The 19,927-nt window shown below is 36.4% G+C and overlaps 1 long non-coding RNA gene across 4 annotated transcripts in view; it reads left to right on the top strand.

The window, feature by feature from the left end:
• The window catches only part of LOC123334161, an 83,489-nt gene that overhangs the window by 48,691 nt on the left and 14,871 nt on the right, over positions 1 to 19,927 (top strand). Inside the window, exons 2-3 of one of the 4 annotated variants that reach the window (XR_006551980.1) lie at positions 1,609 to 1,821; positions 11,230 to 11,307. The exons of 1 other annotated variant lie outside the window; for it this stretch is intronic. This is a non-coding gene — a long non-coding RNA (uncharacterized LOC123334161). The remainder of the gene's footprint in view (positions 1 to 1,608; positions 1,822 to 11,229; positions 11,308 to 19,927) is intronic. 2 more of the 4 variants (XR_006551981.1, XR_006551979.1) reach the window with 2 other exon arrangements.

The following is a 19,927-nucleotide window of genomic DNA, read 5'->3' as shown; positions in this document are numbered from 1 at the left end:
TTTTTGACTCCATAGACTGACCAGGCTCCTCCGTCCATGGGATTTTCCAGGCAAGAGTACTGGAGTGGGTTGCCATTTCCTTCTCCAGAGATCTTCCCGACCCAGGGATCGAAATGGGGTCTCCCTCATTGTAGGCAGATGCTTTACTGTCTGAGCCACCGGGGAATTAGTATTTTAAATAATTATTGCTTTCCAACTACAATCGGATTGATGAAATAGACTTAATTCTTTATTTCCTTCCTTCTCTCCCCTGGTCATTCATCTACTTTAGGAAGTTTCTATATTCCTAAAAAAATCATACTTAATGATGCTACTTTAATTTCAAACATTCTGCTTATTTCTTAGCTATGTGAATTGATTAATAAAGACTTTAAAATCTCAAGTAAACGTGAATTTTAAAATGAGACAATGCTACAAATTTTCTGGATAATTTTTCATGACCATATATGTAAAACATTATCAGTGGATATGAGGTATTTAACCCCAGATATGAATAAAATCATTTGTGGTATGAACAACCAGCCCTAATTAGAAAAGTACTACCCCAAAAGAATCTCATTTACATACATGTCTGCCTTGTGGTCTCATGCCCTGTCAAGTACTATTAATAGACTTCTGAAACACAAAAGGATATCTGATTTTCTCATGGCCAAATCTCCTTTATCAAGTACACCTAAATAATAACTTTCATTACATCATCTCTTGGCTTCCCTGGTAGCTCAGCTAGGAAAGAATCTACCTGCAATGCAGGAGACCTGAGTTTAATCCTTGGGTTGGGAAGATCCCCTGGAGAAGGAAAAGGCTACCCACTCCAATATTCTGGAGTCTCAAAGAATTAGACATGACTGAGTGATTTTTCATTTTCACATTATCTCTTTAAAGGAGGATGAAATAAATCCTTTTATTAATAAAACTAATGCCTTGATCTAAGGCTTGCCAGATTTAACAAAATATAGGATGCTTAATTAATATAATGTTGGGGAAATGTAATTAAATATTCATTTTCTATCTGAAATTCAAATTTAATTGTACATCCTGTATTTTATCTGCCAAGCTTACCTGAGGAATACTTTGAAACTGTTAAAACATCAGTTTTTAATCAAATTTCAAATATCTGATTTCAGATATTTAATTTGTAACCTATCATTTTGATAACTTGCTATATCCCCAAAGAAAAATTAATTGCAACTTATTGTTGAAATAATTTCTTAAATAATCTTTCTTTAAAGTTTGACAAAATTTAAATGAGGTTGATGCATTAATCTTTGAAACAATTATTTATAAATATGTGTATCTTATCTTTACTGTCTTCTGTAATAAATGCCAAAAGATTGTGATTAAATTGTAATGTACTTCAATGACTGCTTTGTATACTTAAAGATGCTTTTGCTAAAGATATCTGCAGAATACAATTTTACAAATTACATATAAATGCTGTTTATTAAATTTCACTTCTGAAAAATATTCTGTAATGTAGTATAAATAATTTTTTTCAAAGGATGTTATCTAAAAAGTTCACTTATGACTTGTTATAATAATGGCTAAAGGATCACATTTCCCTATGTCCATGCAACAATATAACCCTAACACTGACTCTGGCTTAAACAGGTAACTTTCTTTGCCATTGAGACTATCATCTATGCATTGGGAGTAAGCCTTTGTTGTTCCCTCAACTCCATTTGAGGAAGCCTCAACTACTGGAAGGTGGGACTGATGCAGCATAGAGACAAGCAGTCCTGCTAAGATCCCTGAGACCAATAGACTAAGTGACTGTATTGTGAGTAACCCCAGACAGAGATTATCAGCAGAAGACTTGCTCAGGTAAATTCAATCCAAATTTCTGAACTATAAAATCACAGCAAGTTAAATAACTTTATTTTAATCCACTGAGCTTTGCAGTGGTTTTCTATGCAGCAATAGGTAATTCATACACCCTGTATTGGCTTCCTTGGTAGCTCAGAGGTAAAGAATCCTCCTGCAGTGAGGAAGACCTGGGTTTGATCCCTTGGTTGCAAAGATCCCCTGGAGAAGGGAATAGCTACCTACTCTAGTATTCTGGCCTGGAGAATTCACGGACAGAGGAGCCTAGCAGGTTACAGTCCATGGGTTCACAGAGTTGGACACGACTGAGTGATGCACATCACATAACCTATATTGTTTCCAATCATCTTTAAAAATGAATTATCAATGCATCATGTCAAACTAACAATTATAAGTAACCAGATTTTGCTATGAATCATAGCAGCAGCTTTGCTTAGTATCTGTCTACATGTCTATATGATCTAAGGAGCACTTTCTCTTGAAGTGTGTTATTTGAGTCCTCTGGCCTCTTCACACTCTCCCTGCTGATACTAACAGTAAGAGTTTTAATAATAGTAATATTTATGATGCTGTGTTCTTCTAGCTTCTAGTAACAAGCAAATTCTAGAGACAAGCAAATTCATTTCAGGTTAGCTGCTACATTAGCTGGTTGATGATAATAGTTATGAATACCTTAATAATTTTGATTGGAATGAATACCCTATTAATGAAACTTATTAATAGTATTAAGAGCCATACATTGTTATACTTTCCAATAAGTGCCCATGTCAAACTGTGGTAATGTAAATTGAACAATTTTACAAACATTAAGTGTTTTCACTTGACTGTTAGATATTTTAGAAATATGCATATTTTATTGTTTTAAATAATTTGACAGGTGACTCATTTAAAATGATTTCATGCTTTTTTTCTGAGAAAATTGCATCAATGGGGCAATCATAAACAGATTTATATATTTTTAGGGATAACTTTTATCTCCTTAATTCACTATTATCTTTCTTTAAAAAATTTAAAATGTCTTAATTGTATACAAGTCATCCTCCATTTATTCCACTATTTGATAGCATTGACCAGGTGCCAAAAACTCTGATAAGCAGTAGCACTGGAAAATTTGGACATGAAGAATATGAATTTAAGACACAAGAGATATATAAATAATTAGCATTCAAGAAGTTCAGAGTATCTGTAGCAGAAATAAATTCAAAGTTTAATAGAAGAAAATGTTCAATTTACACTTACATGTGTAAATAAATAACTCTTTCTAGTTTCCAGTAAGAATTCATAAAAAATACAATGATTCTCATTATTGTAAAACTTTTAAACATAACTGGAAAGTAAATTGTATAAGAGCCAAGTTTGGAGAAGGAAATGGCAACCCACTCCAGTACTCTTGCCTGGGAAATCCCATGGATAGAGAAACCTGGTAGGCTACAACCCATGGGGTCACAAAGAGTCAGACACAACTGAGTGACTTCACTTTCAAGAACCAAGATAGTCATTTCTATAAAGGTATAAAACTTAATTTGGCCTCAGAATTTTATATAGCAATTATGTGTGAATGCATGTTTGTCCTGCCTTCCAAACAACTGAACAAAATGTATACTCTGTCTGTCATAAAGTGGCATAGTTCCAGGCACTGTGTGAAATCAAAGGATGAATAAAACATGAGCCCTGCTTTAGATTTCTCTTAATAAATGAGAAAATTGTGGACTTCACTATAGCTCAAATGGTAAAGAATCTGCCTGCAATGCAGGAGATCTGGGTTCAATCCCTGGGTCAGGAAGATCTCCTGGAGAAGTAAATGGCAATCCACTCCAGTATTCTTGCCTGGAGAATCCCACAGACAGAGGAGTCTGGCGGGCTACAGTCCATGGGGTCACAAAGAGTCGGACACAAATAAGTGACAAACACACACACACAATAAAAGAGACACACAAGTTACTGTATATTCAGAATGTGAAACAATACTGTAGTAAGTTCTATAATACAAAGTGGTAATAAAATGTTTAAGAGAGAAGCTTAATTCCAAATGGGAGGTTTTAGAAATGATTTATGGAGATGTAACTTTTCATATTTACTTCCCTTATGTTTCTTGATACTGGGAGAATTCAAAGGACATTCTAGTAGAACCCAGCTTGGATGGAAGGTCTGAGCAGGGCAATTACAAAGCCCCAAAAGATTGACAGATAGTCCCACTGAATTTAGAAGGAGGTCCTCCCTGTGTTTCAAGCACGTAGAGATGGTGATACCATTAGGCTTCAAGAAAGCCTCAAGGTTTGATTGGTTAGCACCACTTGTGGGTGAGAAGCCTACTTACTTACTCCAGTGTAAGTAACCTCAGTACCAGTTTCTTTTCACACCTTGGCATTGACAAAAATGAGATGCATTAACTGAAGTAGAAGTTGGAATCAAATATTGGAACCTCTGACTGCTAGGATAAGCAGTTCACAATTTATTTTGTGAAAGAAGGAATCATGCAGACATTTTAAGTAAAAGTTTGATATGATTAAGTGGTAATTTTAGATTAATTTGTAAGTAATGTGGGAGACAAACCAAAATGGGGAAATATGTTTACCAGAGAATTTTGGGGGAGCAGAATTGCCAAAAGTTTGATGGAAGTATTGGTCTGATGGAATAATAGGAAAAGATATTCCAGAGATATTATTTTTATTTATTTTATTTTTTTTTCAGAGATATTATTTTTAAACAACAACTTGATTGCAAGTAATATCTGGAAATATGTAAAAAATATGCAATAAAATACAAGTAAACATTTAGAATCACTTTAACTTTTAATTTAATTTCTACAACAGCAGCCCTTGAAACAGTTCTTTTTTTTTTTTAAGAATACCCATTTAAGATGAAAAACACTCTCCTCTAAAATTGTAGTCATTTGCAGAAGGTCAAATAGTAAATTAGTTTAGAATAAAGGGAAGTACCTAAAAACCTAAGTCTCCTACCTCTTCTGTATATTTTTGATATCTCTTTTTTAAAATCATGTTTTATTTTTTTGGGAGACAAAACCTGCAAAATCTTTACTGATTATTTCAGTATAATCTTAGACCTCACTTGCAAATTTTAATAGTAATATAAGAAACTGCTATAATTTTTAATAGTAGGAACACCCAGTTAAATAAAAACAGCTCAAAAAATATATGTTATATTTCTGTTAGAAACATATTTTGCCTTTGTCCTAGTAAATTATGTATTTCCCTATGAGCATAATACAAAACTTTAATTTTCAAAGAAGTTTTGTTCCCCCCAAGGAAGAAAAGACATTTATTAAAATAAGAAATTTGGAAAATGCTATTCTTAAAACAAAGTGCCTCTCTAACTACAGTTTATTATCTTCACCCTAATTCCCAAATACCAGGAATAGACACACAACTTTAATACATTAGCTCCGTTGTTGATGATATCTTTCAGAAATAGTGTCTCTACCTCAGTTTTTACAACATTACTTCACTTACTATTGATATTTTTTATTGCTCTTGGTGACTACATTCATATGTTTCTATATCAGGATCACTAAATAATATACTTTCCACTTAAAAACTTTGCACCTAAGCAGTAAAATTTCCTGTCTGTATTGAAAAAGCCAAGCTTTATCTTTAGAGTCTTCTGTAGACTTCAAAACAGGATTTTCAGAAATTCTATTGCAGAGGAAATCTTCCTGCAGAAACCATTCCTTGTGAAGGAACTGGTAATTGTGCAGTGATCTGAAAGTTTTATGTTGTTCGAAAATAAAATATGAAACCATATTTTCTTGGGACTGTTATTTGTCAGAATGCCTTAAATCTTCGTTGCAAAAACTTTGAGAACTTTCAACTTTGAATGTAAATTCCTGGTTTAGGAATATAAACTCTGAAAGTATTTAAAAATAAATTTTCATGCTCAGTGAACTCAGTGGTGTGGTGGTTTAGTCACTTAAAAATATCATTGTTTTAGCTAAGAATTCACATGATTTTAACAAAAAAAAATTTGATGTATTTGATCCACCTGTTTTATATATATGTATGTAAAATAAAATTTAATGTAATTTCATTTGAAAGTAATTAAAGACAATTGGCTGAGAATACTGCTTTTTTTTTTTTTTTTTTTCCCTACCATAAACTGAGAAATGCCATATCTATCTTTGGTTAAAAGCTCTAAGGTTGATCAGAAACAAATACCTTTTTTTTAAGCTATGCAGATAAAAGATATCTTATGAGAAATATAAACATAACTTTATATATTTTTTGTTTTCTTTTTATTTAGATACTTCGCCTTCAAATTCCTGATCACAAGCTTAGAAAATAGTTTTATGTTTACCAAAGATAAAAGGTAGGGTAGAGGAGTGGGGAATAAATTAGGAGTTTGGAATTAACTTACATATACCACTATATATAAAATAATTAACACAGACCTACTATGTAGACCTACTGTGCAGATGGTGACTGCAGCCATGAAATTAAAAGACACTTACTCCTTGCAAGAAAAGTTATGACCAACCTAGACAGCATATTTAAAAGCAGAGACATTACTTTGCCAACAAAGGTCTGTCTAGTCAAGGCTATGGTTTTTCCAGTAGTCATGTAGGGATACAAGAGTTGGACTATTAAGAAAGCTTAGCACCAAATAATTTATGCCTTTGAACTGTGGTGTTGGAGAAGACTCTTGAGAGTTCCTTGGACTGCAAGGAGATCCAACCAGTCCATCCTAAAGATCAGACCTGGGTGTTCATTGGAAGGATTGATGTTGAAGCCGAAACTCCAATAATTCGGCCACCTGATGCAAAGAACTGACTCATTTGAAAAGACCCGGATGCTGGGAAAGTTTGAAGGCAGGAGGAGAAGGGGACAAGAGAGGATGAGATGGTTGGATGGCATTAGCGACTCAATGGACATGAGTTTGAGTAAACTCTGGGAGTTGGTGATGGACAGGGAGGCCTGGTGTGCTGCAGTCCATGGGGTGGCAAAGAGTCAGACACAACTGAACAACTGAACTGAACTACATAGAACAGGGAACTCTGTTCAATAATCTGTAATAACCTATATGTGGAAAGAATCTGAAAAATAATAGATACCTACATGACAGAATCACTTTGCTATATGCTTGAAACTAATACAACACTATAGTAAATCATCTATATTCCCAATTTTACTAAGAATGAAAAAAAGAAATCCTGATCAAATTTTGGGAGGTGAACATTTATTTCTGAGATTAAAAACAACTCAAAAGAATACCGAAAATGAGTGTATATATATATATGTGTATATATATATATATATGTGTATGTGTGTATATATGTATATATATATATACACACATATATGTGTGTGTATATATATATATATACTGGAATGTAATTATTTAATAAATTAATAAATTAAATTAATAAATTAATTGTTTAATAAATTAAACAATTATATTCCTCTGTGTGTGTGTGTGTGTGTGTAGGCTTCCCTGGTGGCTAAGTGGTAAAGAATTTGACAGCCAATTCAGAACATGTGGGTTCAATTCCTGGGTCAGGAAGATCCCCTGGAGAAGGAAATGGCAACCCACTCCAGTATTCCTGTCTGAGAAATTCCATGGACAGAGGAAGCTGGTGGAGTACAGTCCACCAGGTTGCAAAAGACTTGGACATGGCTTAGTGACTAAACAAGAAAAACAATATAAAAAACTATTAATATAGACTTATGCATTGTAGGATTCTGGTATTAACTTACACAGGGGATTAGTGAAGCTCTTTGCCCTCTGTGAAGATATTGGTATCTTAGCCTTGGCTTATATTCATTCACTTTTTAAAATTAAAATATAGTTAATGTATAATGTTAATGTTACAGGTGTACAATACAGTGATTCACAAATTTAAAAGTTACACTACATTTGTAGTTACTATAAAATATTGATATTCCCTGTATCATGCAATATTTTTTTTATTTATTTTTAAATTTTTTTATTGTTATTATTATTATTTTTTTACTTTACAATATTGTATTGGTTTTGCCATACATCAATATGCATCCACCACGGGTGTACACGTGTTCCCCGTCCTGATCCCCCCTCCCACCTCCCTCCCTATACTATCCCTCTGGGTCATCCCAGTGTACCAGCCCCAAGCTTCCTGTATCCTGCATCAAACCTGGACTGGCGATTCATTTCTTATATGATATTATACATGTTTTAATGCCATTCTCCCAAATCATTGCCCCCCCCCACCCCACAGGGTCCAAAAGACTGTTCTATACATCTGTGTCTCTTTTGCTGTCTCGCATACAGGGTTATTGTTACCATCTTTCTAAATTCCATATATATGCGTTAGTATACTGTATTGGTGTTTTTCTTTCTGGCTTACTTCACTCTGTGTAATTGGCTCCAGTTTCATCCACCTCATTAGAACTGATTCAAATGTATTCTTTTTAATGGCTGAGTAATACTCCATTGTGTATATGTACCACAGCTTTCTTATCCATTCATCTGCTGATGGACATCTAGGTTGCTTCCATGTCCTGGCTATTATAAACAGTGCTGCAATGAACATTGGGTTACACGTGTCTCTTTCCCTTCTGGTTTCCTCGGTGTGTATGCCCAGCAGTGGGATTGCTGGGTCATAAGGCAGTTCTATTTCCAGTTTTTTATGGAATCTCCACACTGTTCTCCATAGTGGCTGTACTAGTTTGCATTCCACCAACAGTGTAAGAGTGTTCCCTTTTCTCCACACCCTCTCCAGCATTTATTGCTTGTAGACTTTTGGATGGCAGCCATTCTGACTGGCGTAAAATGGTACCTAAGTGTGGTTTTGATTTGCATTTCTCTGATAATGAGTGATGTTGAGCACTTTTCATGTGTTTGTTAGCCATCTGTATGTCTTCTTTGGAGAAATGTCTGTTTAGTTTTTTGGCCCATTTTCTGATTGGGTCATTTATTTTTCTGGAATTGAGCTGTGGGAGTTGCTTGTATATTTTTGAGATTAGTACTTTGTCAGTTGCTTAATTTGCTATTATTTTTTTTTTTTTTGGGCGGTGCTGGGTCTTCATTATTTTGGGCAGGTTTTGTCTGATTGAGGCGAGCAGGGGCTACTCTTCATTGCAGTGCATGGACTTGCAGTGGCTTCTCTTATTGTGGAGCACAGGATCTTGGAGCATTAACTTTAGTAATTTCAGTATGTGTACTCAGTGGTTGCAGCCTGTGGGCTCTAGAGAACTCAGGCTTCAGCAGCTGTGGCACACAGGCTCAATAGTTGTGACTTGTAGGCTCTAGAGTGTGGGCTCAGTAGTTGTGGGGCACAGACTTAATAGCTTCATGGCATGTAGAAGTTTCCCAGACCAGGGATCAAACCTGTGTCCCCTGCATTGGCAGGAGGATTTCCATCCACTGAGCCACCAGGGAATTCCTATCCACTGCCCCCTTTTTAAATATTCATTAGTTATTCATATTTTTTAGATTCCATATATAAGTGATATCATACAATGTTCATCTTTGTCTTACTTCACTTTAGCATAATACCCTCCAAGTCCATCCATGTTGTTGCAAACAGCAAAATTTCATTCTTTTGATGACTGAGTAGTATCCATTATATATGTGTGTTGTGTGCGTATAAAACTGGGTACATTTGGTTGGACAACAGAAACTAATGCAATATTGTAAAACAAACAAAAGACTAATAAATTTTTTAAAAATTTAAATCATGTCAAAAGTAATATTTATTTTTCAGATATTTTAGCAGACAAAAGGGAGGATGTTTGGAAGTTATTTGGGCCCTTGAAACATAGATGAAATCTCAGAGGTAGGAAATGCACCTATTGACTCTGAATGGAGCAGATTTAATGTGATGAATAAGGCAATATATTCCTTTTACATCTGATGAGAGGACCTCATAAAACCTTTTACTTTCTATACTGGGAAGAAAACTGATACCAGAATACATACAATACACACTTACACAGACACACACACATAAACATATAACTGTCTTTTCTTCTGTAGATCAAGTCAGCTGCCACAAAAAAATTAATTTGTTTTTATTTAATTTTATTTAATTAAAACTTTAATTAAATCTTACAAAAATGTGTAGAATTTCAAATTAGTAGAAACAGTAATTGAATAATTTTACAAGATGTATCAGAAACAAAGCAAAAATCTTCTACTACAGTGATTACTTGTAGTTCTATTTTGACACATCCAGTTACAAGATAGGTACAATTTCAATTGCTTTTCTTTGCCATTGGTCTTAACCAAGGTCTGAGGATTGCTAGAGTTTACTTCAAATGTCTTTGTTGTAATAGGTTTAGAATGGCTTACAATCATCATCTGTTTCCACTATTACTTATCTCTCGACCTAAGCTAACAATATAGTTCAGTTCAGTTCAGTTGCTCAGTCATGTCTGACTCTTTGAGACCCCATTAACTGCAGCACGCCAGGCCTCCCTGTCCATCACCAACTCCCAGAGTTCATTCAAACTCATGTCCATCGAATTGGTGATGCCATCCAGCCATCTCATTCTCTGTTGTCCGCTTCTCCTCCTGCCCTCAATCCCTCCCAGCATCAGAGTCTTTTCCAATGAGTCAACTCTTCGCATGAGGTGGCCAAAGTACTGGAATTTCAGCTTTAACATCATTCCTTCCAAAGAACACCCAGGACCCATCTCCTTAAGAATTGACTGGTTGGATCTCCTTCTAGTCTAAGGGACTCTCAAGAGTCCTCTCAAACACAACAGTTCAAAAGCATAAATTCTTCAGTGCTCAGCTTTCTTCACAGTTCAACTCTCACATCCATACATGACCACTGGAAAAACCATAGCCTTGACTAGACGGACCTTTGTTGGCAAAGTAAAGTCTCTGCTTTTGAATATGCTATCTAGGTTGGTCATAACTTTCCTTCCAAGGAGTAAGCGTCTTTTAATTTCATGGCTGCAATAACCATCTGCAGTGATTTTGGAGGGCCCCCCCCAAAAAAAATCAAGTCTGACAATATTTCCACTGTTGCCCCATCTATTTCCCATGAAGTAATGGGATTACAGCTCCCTTAACAACATAATGGAACATATCACAATGTACAGGAAACTAGCACTGTCTCTGAAACTGAAGTAGAGGAGGGCAATATACACACATGTATTGTGAAAGCATTCAGTCCAGTGTTCTCAGTAGCAGTCCCTCCACATTAGAATAATTCAATGTATGTGCTTGTTTTCCCTTGTTGTTCTAGAAACTTGTAATAAGCTTGAAAAGTGGGTAAAGCTAGTTCCTTGCCCATACATGTACATATTTGGAAGAAGCAAGGATCCTAGAGCAATGTGTTCTTAGTTTTTTAGAGTAGGTACAAAAACATGGCTATGTGCCCAGGGTTTTAAAGTATCCAAGGAGACCAAAAAAAATCATATTTTGTTTAAAGATAATTTATCAAACTCTTTTTTATTCCCTATTAAGGAGATACGCCTCGTCCAAGGTAAGGAGCAGCAGCTGCACTTTGCTAGAGCAGCTATGAAGAGATTCCCCACATCCAAGGTAAGAGAAACCCAAGTAAGATGGTAGGTGTTGCGAGAGGGCATCAGAGGGCGGACAAACTAAAACAACAATCACAGTAAACTAGTCAGTCTAATCGCATGGACTACAGCCTTGTCTAACTCAGTGAAACTAAGCCATGGCCTGTGGGGCCACCCAAGATGGGCGGGTCATGGTGGAGAGGTCTGACGGAATGTGGTCCACTGGAGAAGAGAATGGCAAACCACTTCAGTATTCTTGCCTTGAGAACCCCATGAACAGTATGAAAAGACAAAATGATAGGACACTGAAAGAGAAACTCCCCAGGTCAACAGCAGCCCAATATGCTACTGGAGATCAGTGGAGAAATAACTCCAGAAAGAATGAAGGGATGGAGCCAAAGCAAAAACAATACCCAGTTGTGAATGTGACTAGTGATAGAAGCAAGGTTCAATGCTGTAAAGAGCAATATTGCATAGGAAGTTAGAATGTTATGTCCATGAATCAAGGCAAATTGGAACTGGTTAAATAGGAGATGACAAGAGTGAACGTCGATATTCTAGGAATTAGCAAACTAAATTGGACTGGAATGGGTGAATTTAACTCAGATGACCATTATATCTACTACTGTGGGCAGGAATCCCTTAGAGGAAATGGAGTAGCCACCTTGGTCAACAAAAGAGTCTGAAATGCAGTACTTGGATGCAATCTCAAAAATGACAGAATGATCTCTGTTCGTTTCAAAGGCAAACCATTCAATATCACAGTAATCCAAGTCTATGCCCCAACCAGTAATGTTGAAGAAGCTGAAGTTGAATGGTTCTATGAAGATCTACAGGACCTTTATAAGTAACTTTATAAGTAAAGTTATAAAGTAACTTTATAAGTAAAAGTTACTTTATAGTAACATCTAAAAAGATGTCCTTTTCATTATAGGGGACTGGAATGCAAAGGTAGGAAGTCAAGAAACACCTGGAATAACAGGCAAATTTGGTCTTGGAATACGGAATGAAGCAGAGCAAAGGCTAATAGAGTTTTGCCAAGAGAACACACTGGTCATAGCAGACACTCTCTTCAAACAACACAAGAGAAGACTCTACACATGTACATCACCAGATGGTCAAGACCGAAATCAGATTGATTATATTCTTTACAGCCAAAGATGGAGAAGCTCTATACAGTCAGTAAAAGAAAGACCAGGAGCTGACTGTGGCTCAGATCATGAACACCTTATTGCCAAATTCAGAGTTAAATTGAAGAAAGTGCAGAAAACCACTAGACCATTCAGGTATGACCTAAATCAAATCCCTTATGATTATACAGCGGAAGTGAGAAATAGATTTAAGAGACTATATCTGATAGATAAGAGTGCTTGATGAACTATGGATGGAGGTTTGTGACATTGCAGAAGAGACAGGGATCAAGACTATTCCCATGGGAAAAAAAATACAAAAAAAGCAAAATACTGTCTGGGGAGGCCTTACAAATAGCTGTGAAAAGAAGAGAAGCAAAACGCAAAGGAGAAAAGGAAAAATATAATCATCAGAATGCAGAGTTCCAAAGAATATGAGATGAGATAAGAAAGACTTCCTTAGCAATCAATGCAAAGAAACAGAGGAAAAGAACAGAATGAGTAAGACTAGAGATCTCTTCAAGAAAATTAGAGATACCAAGGGAACATTTCATGCAAAGATGGGCACAGTAAGGACAGAAATAGTAAGAACCTAACAGAAGAAGAAGATATTAAGAAGAGATGGCGAGAATACACATGAGAACTGTACAAAAAAGAGCCTCACGACCCAGATAATCATGGTGGTGCGATCACTGACCTAGAGCCAGACATCTTGGAATGTGAAGTCAAGTGGGCCTTAGAAAGCATCACTACGAACAAAGCTAGTGGAGGTGATGGAATTCCAGTTGAGCTATTTCAAATCCTGAAAGATGATGCTGTGAAAGTGCTGCACTTGATATGCCACCGAATTTGGAAAACTCAGCAGTGGCCACATGACTGGAAAAGGTGTTTTCATTGCAATCCCAAAGAAAGACAATGCCAAAGAATGCTCAAACTACTGCACAATTGCATTCATCACACACACTAGTAAGGTAATACTCAGAATTCTCCAACCTAGGATTCAGCAATACGTGAACCGTGAACTTCCATATGTTCAAGCTGGTTTTAGAAAAGGCAGAGGAACCAGAGATCAAATTGCCAACATCTGCTGGATCATTGAAAAAGCAAGAGAGTTCCAGAAAAACATCTATTTCTGCTTTATTGACTATGCCAAAGCCTTTGACTGTGTGGATCACAATAAACTGTGGAAAATTCTAAAAGAGATGGGAATACCAGAGCACCTGACCTGCCTCTTGAGAAACCTATGTGAAGGTCAGGAAGCAACAGGTAGAACTGGACATGAAACAACAGACTGATTCCAAATACGAAAAGGAGTATGTCAAGGCTGTATATTGTCACCCTGCTTATTTAGCTTATATGTAGAGTACATCATGAGAAACGCTGGGCTGGAAGAAGCACAAGCTGGAATCAAGATTGCTGGGAGACATATCAATAACCTCAGATATGCAGATGACACCACTCTTATGGCAAAAAGTGAAGAAGAACTGAAGACCCTCTTGATGAACGTGAAAGAGGAGAGTGAAAAAGTTGGCCTAAAGCTCAACATTCAGAAAACAAAGATCATGGCATCTGATCCCATCACTTCATGAGAAATAGATGGAGAAACAGTGGAAACAGTGTCAGAGTTTTTTTTCTGGGGCTCCAAAATCACTGTAGATGCTGATTGGAGCCATGAAATTAAAAGACGCTTACTTCTTGGAAGGAAGGTTATGACCAACCTAGATAGCATATTCAAAAGCAGAGATATCACTTTGCCAACAAAAGTCCGTCTAGTCAAGGCTATGGTTTTTCCAGTGGTCATGTATGGATGTGAGAGTTGAACTGTGAAGAAGGCTGAGTGCCAAAGAATTGATGCTTTTGAACTGTGGTGTTGGAGCAGACTCTTGAGAGTCTCTTGGACTGCAAGAAGATCCAACCAGTCCATTCTAAAGGAAATTGGTCCTAGGTGTTCTTTGGAAGGAATGATGCTAAAGCTGAAACTCCAGTATTTTGGCCACCTCATGCGAAGAGTTGACTCATTGGAAAAGACTCTGATGCTGGGAAGGATTGGGTGCAGGAGGGGAAGGGGACTACAGAGGATGAGATGACTGGATGGCATCACCGACTCAATGGACATGAGTTTGAGTGAACTCTGGGATTTTGTGATGGACAGGGAGGCCTGGCATGCTGCAATTCATGGGCTCGCTGAATTGGTCATGACTGAGCAACTGAGCTGAACTGATAATTTTGTTTATGGGAATGTCTGTATCTTATAGGCAGATATTTGAGTACATTTATATTAATGATGTAGGTATAAAAATAAAAGTTGAATGGAAGATGGCACTGGAGCTGATGCAATATAAACTAAGACTGTGCCAAAACAAAGATAGGTGACTTAGCACATTTTTAAAACATTTCTCATAGAGTAGATTATTTTTAGCTAGATTAAGTAGATTGACACATGAGATTTAATAGTCTGAATTCCCTGAAAGACCCCTTACAAGGTTGACATTTTTGTTATCCTTTTTGTAGAATTATTTCACCTGTACACAGAATCATACATATATATACACATATACTTTATATTTACAAAATTTAGTTAAAATCAAATCATTTAGTTTATAAAAGAGAGGTATCTTACAAAGTGAATAAACTTTAATAAAATACTACTACCTACCTAGTAACTACTCTAAAAAGGGAATTATGATAATGTTTAAAAATGTGAACATTAACTTCAACAAGAAAAGTCAGCCCCTTTCTAAAAGTCTTAATCATTTATGCTGCAAAATGTTCAAAGTATGATATGTTTCACTATAGAAATACATTCTAGAGCTTTTAAAATGATAAAGAGATGGTATAAATATCCACTTATTATCCCTAAATCTATATCTTCTTAATCAGAATTATTTTTCTGCACAGTGATGTATCATTAGTTAATAAATAGGACATCCAAATTAGATAACAAAATTATATTCTCCATTTTAATCACAAAATTCATTGTGAATAGATGGCAATAATATTCTTTGCAGCTGATTTTTTCTTCTCTTAAGTTATCCCTTCCTGATAAAAAATTTCATAACAGAGTAAGGTTATTTATATCTGAAACATTCTGTATTTCTACCATTATAATTTTTCATGTCAATATAGGCCAGCTATGGGGGAGGTATAGCATGACATTGCTTTATTAATGTTGACACTTTCCTGTGGACTGAAGTTTTCATCCTGTGTATATATAGAGGGATGTTATTAGCATTCAGATGTAGCTTTTCCATCAACTAATCCACTTCAAAATATTTGCATGAAATCAAATTTGCTTACCAGTGAGCTACATATAAAATATAATTTACAGACTTGGGTTCACATTAGTGAAGTTTAGTTATTTAGACCATAGAAGAATTATCAGTCAGTCTCATTACCAAGGGAAGACAGGCAGTGAATCCACAGGCACTGTCACTTTGCCTGTCCTGAGTTGATTTATACAGTGTGTATTTCAAATGTTTAAAAATATGTCGATCTTGGAGTTTTACTGATAGAGTTGGTAACATTAGGATTAAAATTTGTTATTTATAAAATTTCATGAAGTGATAATCTTTTTTCCTTATGAAATTTACAAAGTATAAGTTTAGTCCCATTACATTTAAGCAAACGTGAGGCTGACACATAGTTATCTAAATACAATGGTTGCAATTTCTACAAAAGCTTATACATTAAAGCATATTTAAGCTTTAATGGCAACTTAGGTATACATTATTATATTTTTAGTGTAAATAATTGCATAGGTTGACCATTGTGCTATGTGGAAATATACAAGAAATGGCCAGCAATATCTTATTATATGCCAGGATGTTTCTGAAACAGTACAAGCATTAATTCATATTTTCCTTAAAACAAATTCAGAAGGTAGATACTGCAATTATTCCTGTTTTAGATGAGGACACTGAGTTACAGAGATTAAATAATTTTCCCAAGTCACAAAGCAAGTAAGGAAAGGAACTAGGATTAAAGCCCAGGCACAGACTGATTCTGTGTATTCATTAGCTCCACATGACTCTGAGGCTCAACCAGAACAGAACCTGAGCTACAGCACATTGCAATGAAATAACTTGATAAAATTGCAAATGTCTTTGAAAGAGAAAGTGATAACACTGGGTTTGGGAGACTAAATAACTGCCCAGCTCAGACTAGGAGTGGACCAGGAGAATCATATATGCAGGTCGAGGGCTACACAAAGCAGAAAGGAATCACTCAGGTGAAGAGCTTATGCTAAACTCCCTATCTGGGGAAAGAGTTTCATAGTTTTTCTCAGAAAGGGAAATTTGTTTGTTTGTTTGTTTTTTTGGGGGGGAGGGTGGCATAATTAATAATTCTCATTTCTTAACATGAAGTTGATCATCCTCAAATAATCCTTTTATATTTACTAAAGGATTAGAAAAATTAACTGGTCAAGACTTAAACAAATCGTATTAGGCATTACTTAGCTATCAGATACAGGGAATGGTATGCTTTTATCTATTATAGAATCTGAATTTATATTTTCCAATTATGTTTCATTTTCATCTGTTTGCAACTCTTCAGCATCCCCTTCTCCACATTTTAGTGTTATTTGTATTAAGATGCACTGTTGTTATTGTTCAGTTGTTGTTGCCCAGTCATGTACAACTCTTTGCAACTCAATGGATTGCTGCACCCCAAGCCTCCCTGTCCCTCACAATCTTGCAGAGTTTTCCCAAGTTCATGTCCATTGCATCAATGATGCCATCCAGCCATCTCATCTTCTGAGGGCCTCTTCTATTTCTGCCCTCAATCTTTCCAGCATTGGGGATTTTTCCAATGAGTCAGAGATTTTTCCAACAAGTCAGTTGTTCTCATCAGTTGACCAAAAATACTGGCATTCCAGGTTCAGCATCAGTCCTTCTAATGAGTATTCAGGGTTGATTTCCCTTAAGATTGACTGGTTTGATGATCTTGCTGTCCAAGAGACTCTCAGGAATGTTCTCTAACGCCACAGTTCGAAGACATTATTTCTTTGGCAGTCAACCTTCTTTACAGTCCGGCTTTCACAACCATACATGACCACTGGGAAGACCCTGGCCTTGACTATATGGACCTTTGTCATCAGAGTAATGTCTCTGCTTTTCAACACAGTTAGCTTTCCTGCCAAGAAACAAAAATATTCTGATTTCATGGCTGCAGTAACCATCCACAATAATTTTAGAGCCCAAGTAGAGGAAATTTGTCATTACTTCCACCTTTTCCCCCTCTATTTGCCATGAAGCAATTGGACTTCCCTGCTGGCTCAGACTGTAAAGAATTCACCTGCAATGCAGGAGACCTCGGTGGAATCCCTGGGTTGGGAAGATCCCCTGGAGGAGGGCATGGCAACCCACTCCAGTATTCTTACCTGGAGAATCTCCATGGACAGTGTAGCCTGATGGGCTACAGTCCATGGTGTCGCAAAGAGCTGGACACGACTGAATGAATAAGCACAGCACAATACAGTGTGCCTGGATACCATGATCTTAGTTTATTTTTATATATAGTTTTAAGCCAGCTATTTCACTCTCCTCCTTTACCCTTGTAAACAGGTTCTTTAGTTTCTCTTCACTTTCTGCCATTAGACTATATCTTCTCCATATCTTAGATTGTTGATTGATGCTGCCTACCTTGATTCCAGCTTGTAACTCATCCAGCCCATCATTTCTCATGATGTGCTCAGGGTATAGATTAAACAAACAGGGTGACAGCAGACAATCCTGTCCTACTTGTTTCTCTATCTTGAATTAATCAGTTGTTCCCTACTGGGTTCTAACTGTTGCTTCTTGACCCACATACAGGTTTCTCAGGAGACAGATAAGATGGTCTCGTATTCCCATCTCTTTAAGAGCTCCACAGTTTATCATGATCCACATAGTCAAAGCCTTTAGTGTAGTCAATGAAATAGAAGTAAATATTTTTCTGGAATTTCCTAGTTTTCTCTGTGATCCAGCAAATGTCAGCAATTTGATCTTTGGTACCTCTTCCTTTTTTAAACCCAGCTTGGACATCTAGAAGTTCATGGTTCACATAATGCTGAAGCCTAGCAAATAAAATTTTAAACATGACCTTACTAACAATGGGCTTCCCTTTTGGCTCAGCTGGTAAATAATCTGCCTGCAATGCAGGAGACCTGGCTTCAATCCCTGAATTGGGAAGATACCATGCAGAAGGGAAAGGCTACCCACTCCAGTATTCTGACCTGGAGAATTCCACGGACCATATAGTCCATGGGGTCACAAAGAGTTGGACACGGCTGAGAGACTTTCACTTTCATACTAGCAATGAAGATGAGTGCAATTGTCCGATGGTTAGCACATTCTTTAGTACTACCGTTCTTGGGAATTGGGATGAGGACTGACCTTTCAATATGCATTAAAATCCGTATTCTCTGACAAACATCATTTTCACCTGTTTACATCTGCTCTTATCTTACACTTTTCTCTCTTGTTTTGTGTATCAGCTATGGTTCTCACTTCAGGCAACATGCTCACTTTGGCATGCCATCACTGCTCAGCAATAACATAGATCATTTTGTCCAGTTTTCTGCCCCAATTCTTGGAAAGTAGGTAAGATATGATTCATACTCAAGACTTCTCATCAAGACATTATAGTTATAAAATTAAAATAACCAGACTAGTTTCTTCTTCTGATTTCATATTCACCAAACATCTTTTTGTATATTTTCTTTCACTTGTTGAGAATGACTAGTAAACATATTGATAATGGTTACTTGTTTCCATTTATCATACTATAACAATAAATTAGAACTTTATGCTATACATTGAGTAAAGCAAAATGAAAGCTTTTATTTTCCATGAAAGCAATACCAAAATTTAAGAAAAAAAAAACTTAGAAAATAATCCTATCTTTACCAGGGTGGGGCCATCATTAATTTTAAATGGCAAAATATAGACTTTGGAATCTTTAATTGTTAAGAATAGGTATGTTGAAATTGCTGATCCTATCAATTTAGTGAGTAAAGCAGTGACTCATGGGTATAAGAAACTTGCACATTTCTGAATTTCAAATCACTTTAGCACTCAGTGGAATCTTTCATTGTCTTGAAACTGATGATGTTTGCCTCTGGCTATTCAGAAAAGCAGATAACAGGAAAGAGGGGGCTCATTCTTGTCTAGTTTCATATGCAGCCACAAGAACAAATAGCTAAATAACCACAACATATTACCATTTGTACATAGCTCATAAATATTATTTGGAGAAGGCAATATCACCACACTCCAGTCCTCTTGCCTGGAAAATCCCATGGACAGAGGAGCCTGGTAGGCTGCAGTCAATGGGGTCGCTAGGAATCGGACACGACTGAGCGACTTCACTTTCACTTTTCACTTGCATGCATTGGAGAAGGAAATGGTAACCCACTCCTGTATTCTTGCCTGAAGAATCTCAGGGATGGGGGAGCCTGGTGGGCTGCTGTCTATGGGGTCACACAGAGTTGGACATGACTGAAGCAATTTAGCAGCAGCATAAATATTATTA

The sequence above is a fragment of the Bubalus bubalis genome, chromosome 1, assembly GCF_019923935.1.
Source record: "Bubalus bubalis isolate 160015118507 breed Murrah chromosome 1, NDDB_SH_1, whole genome shotgun sequence".
NCBI lineage: Eukaryota > Metazoa > Chordata > Mammalia > Artiodactyla > Bovidae > Bubalus > Bubalus bubalis.
The sequence above is the reverse complement of the archived record's forward strand: the minus strand, read 5'-3'. Positions and strand labels throughout refer to the sequence as shown.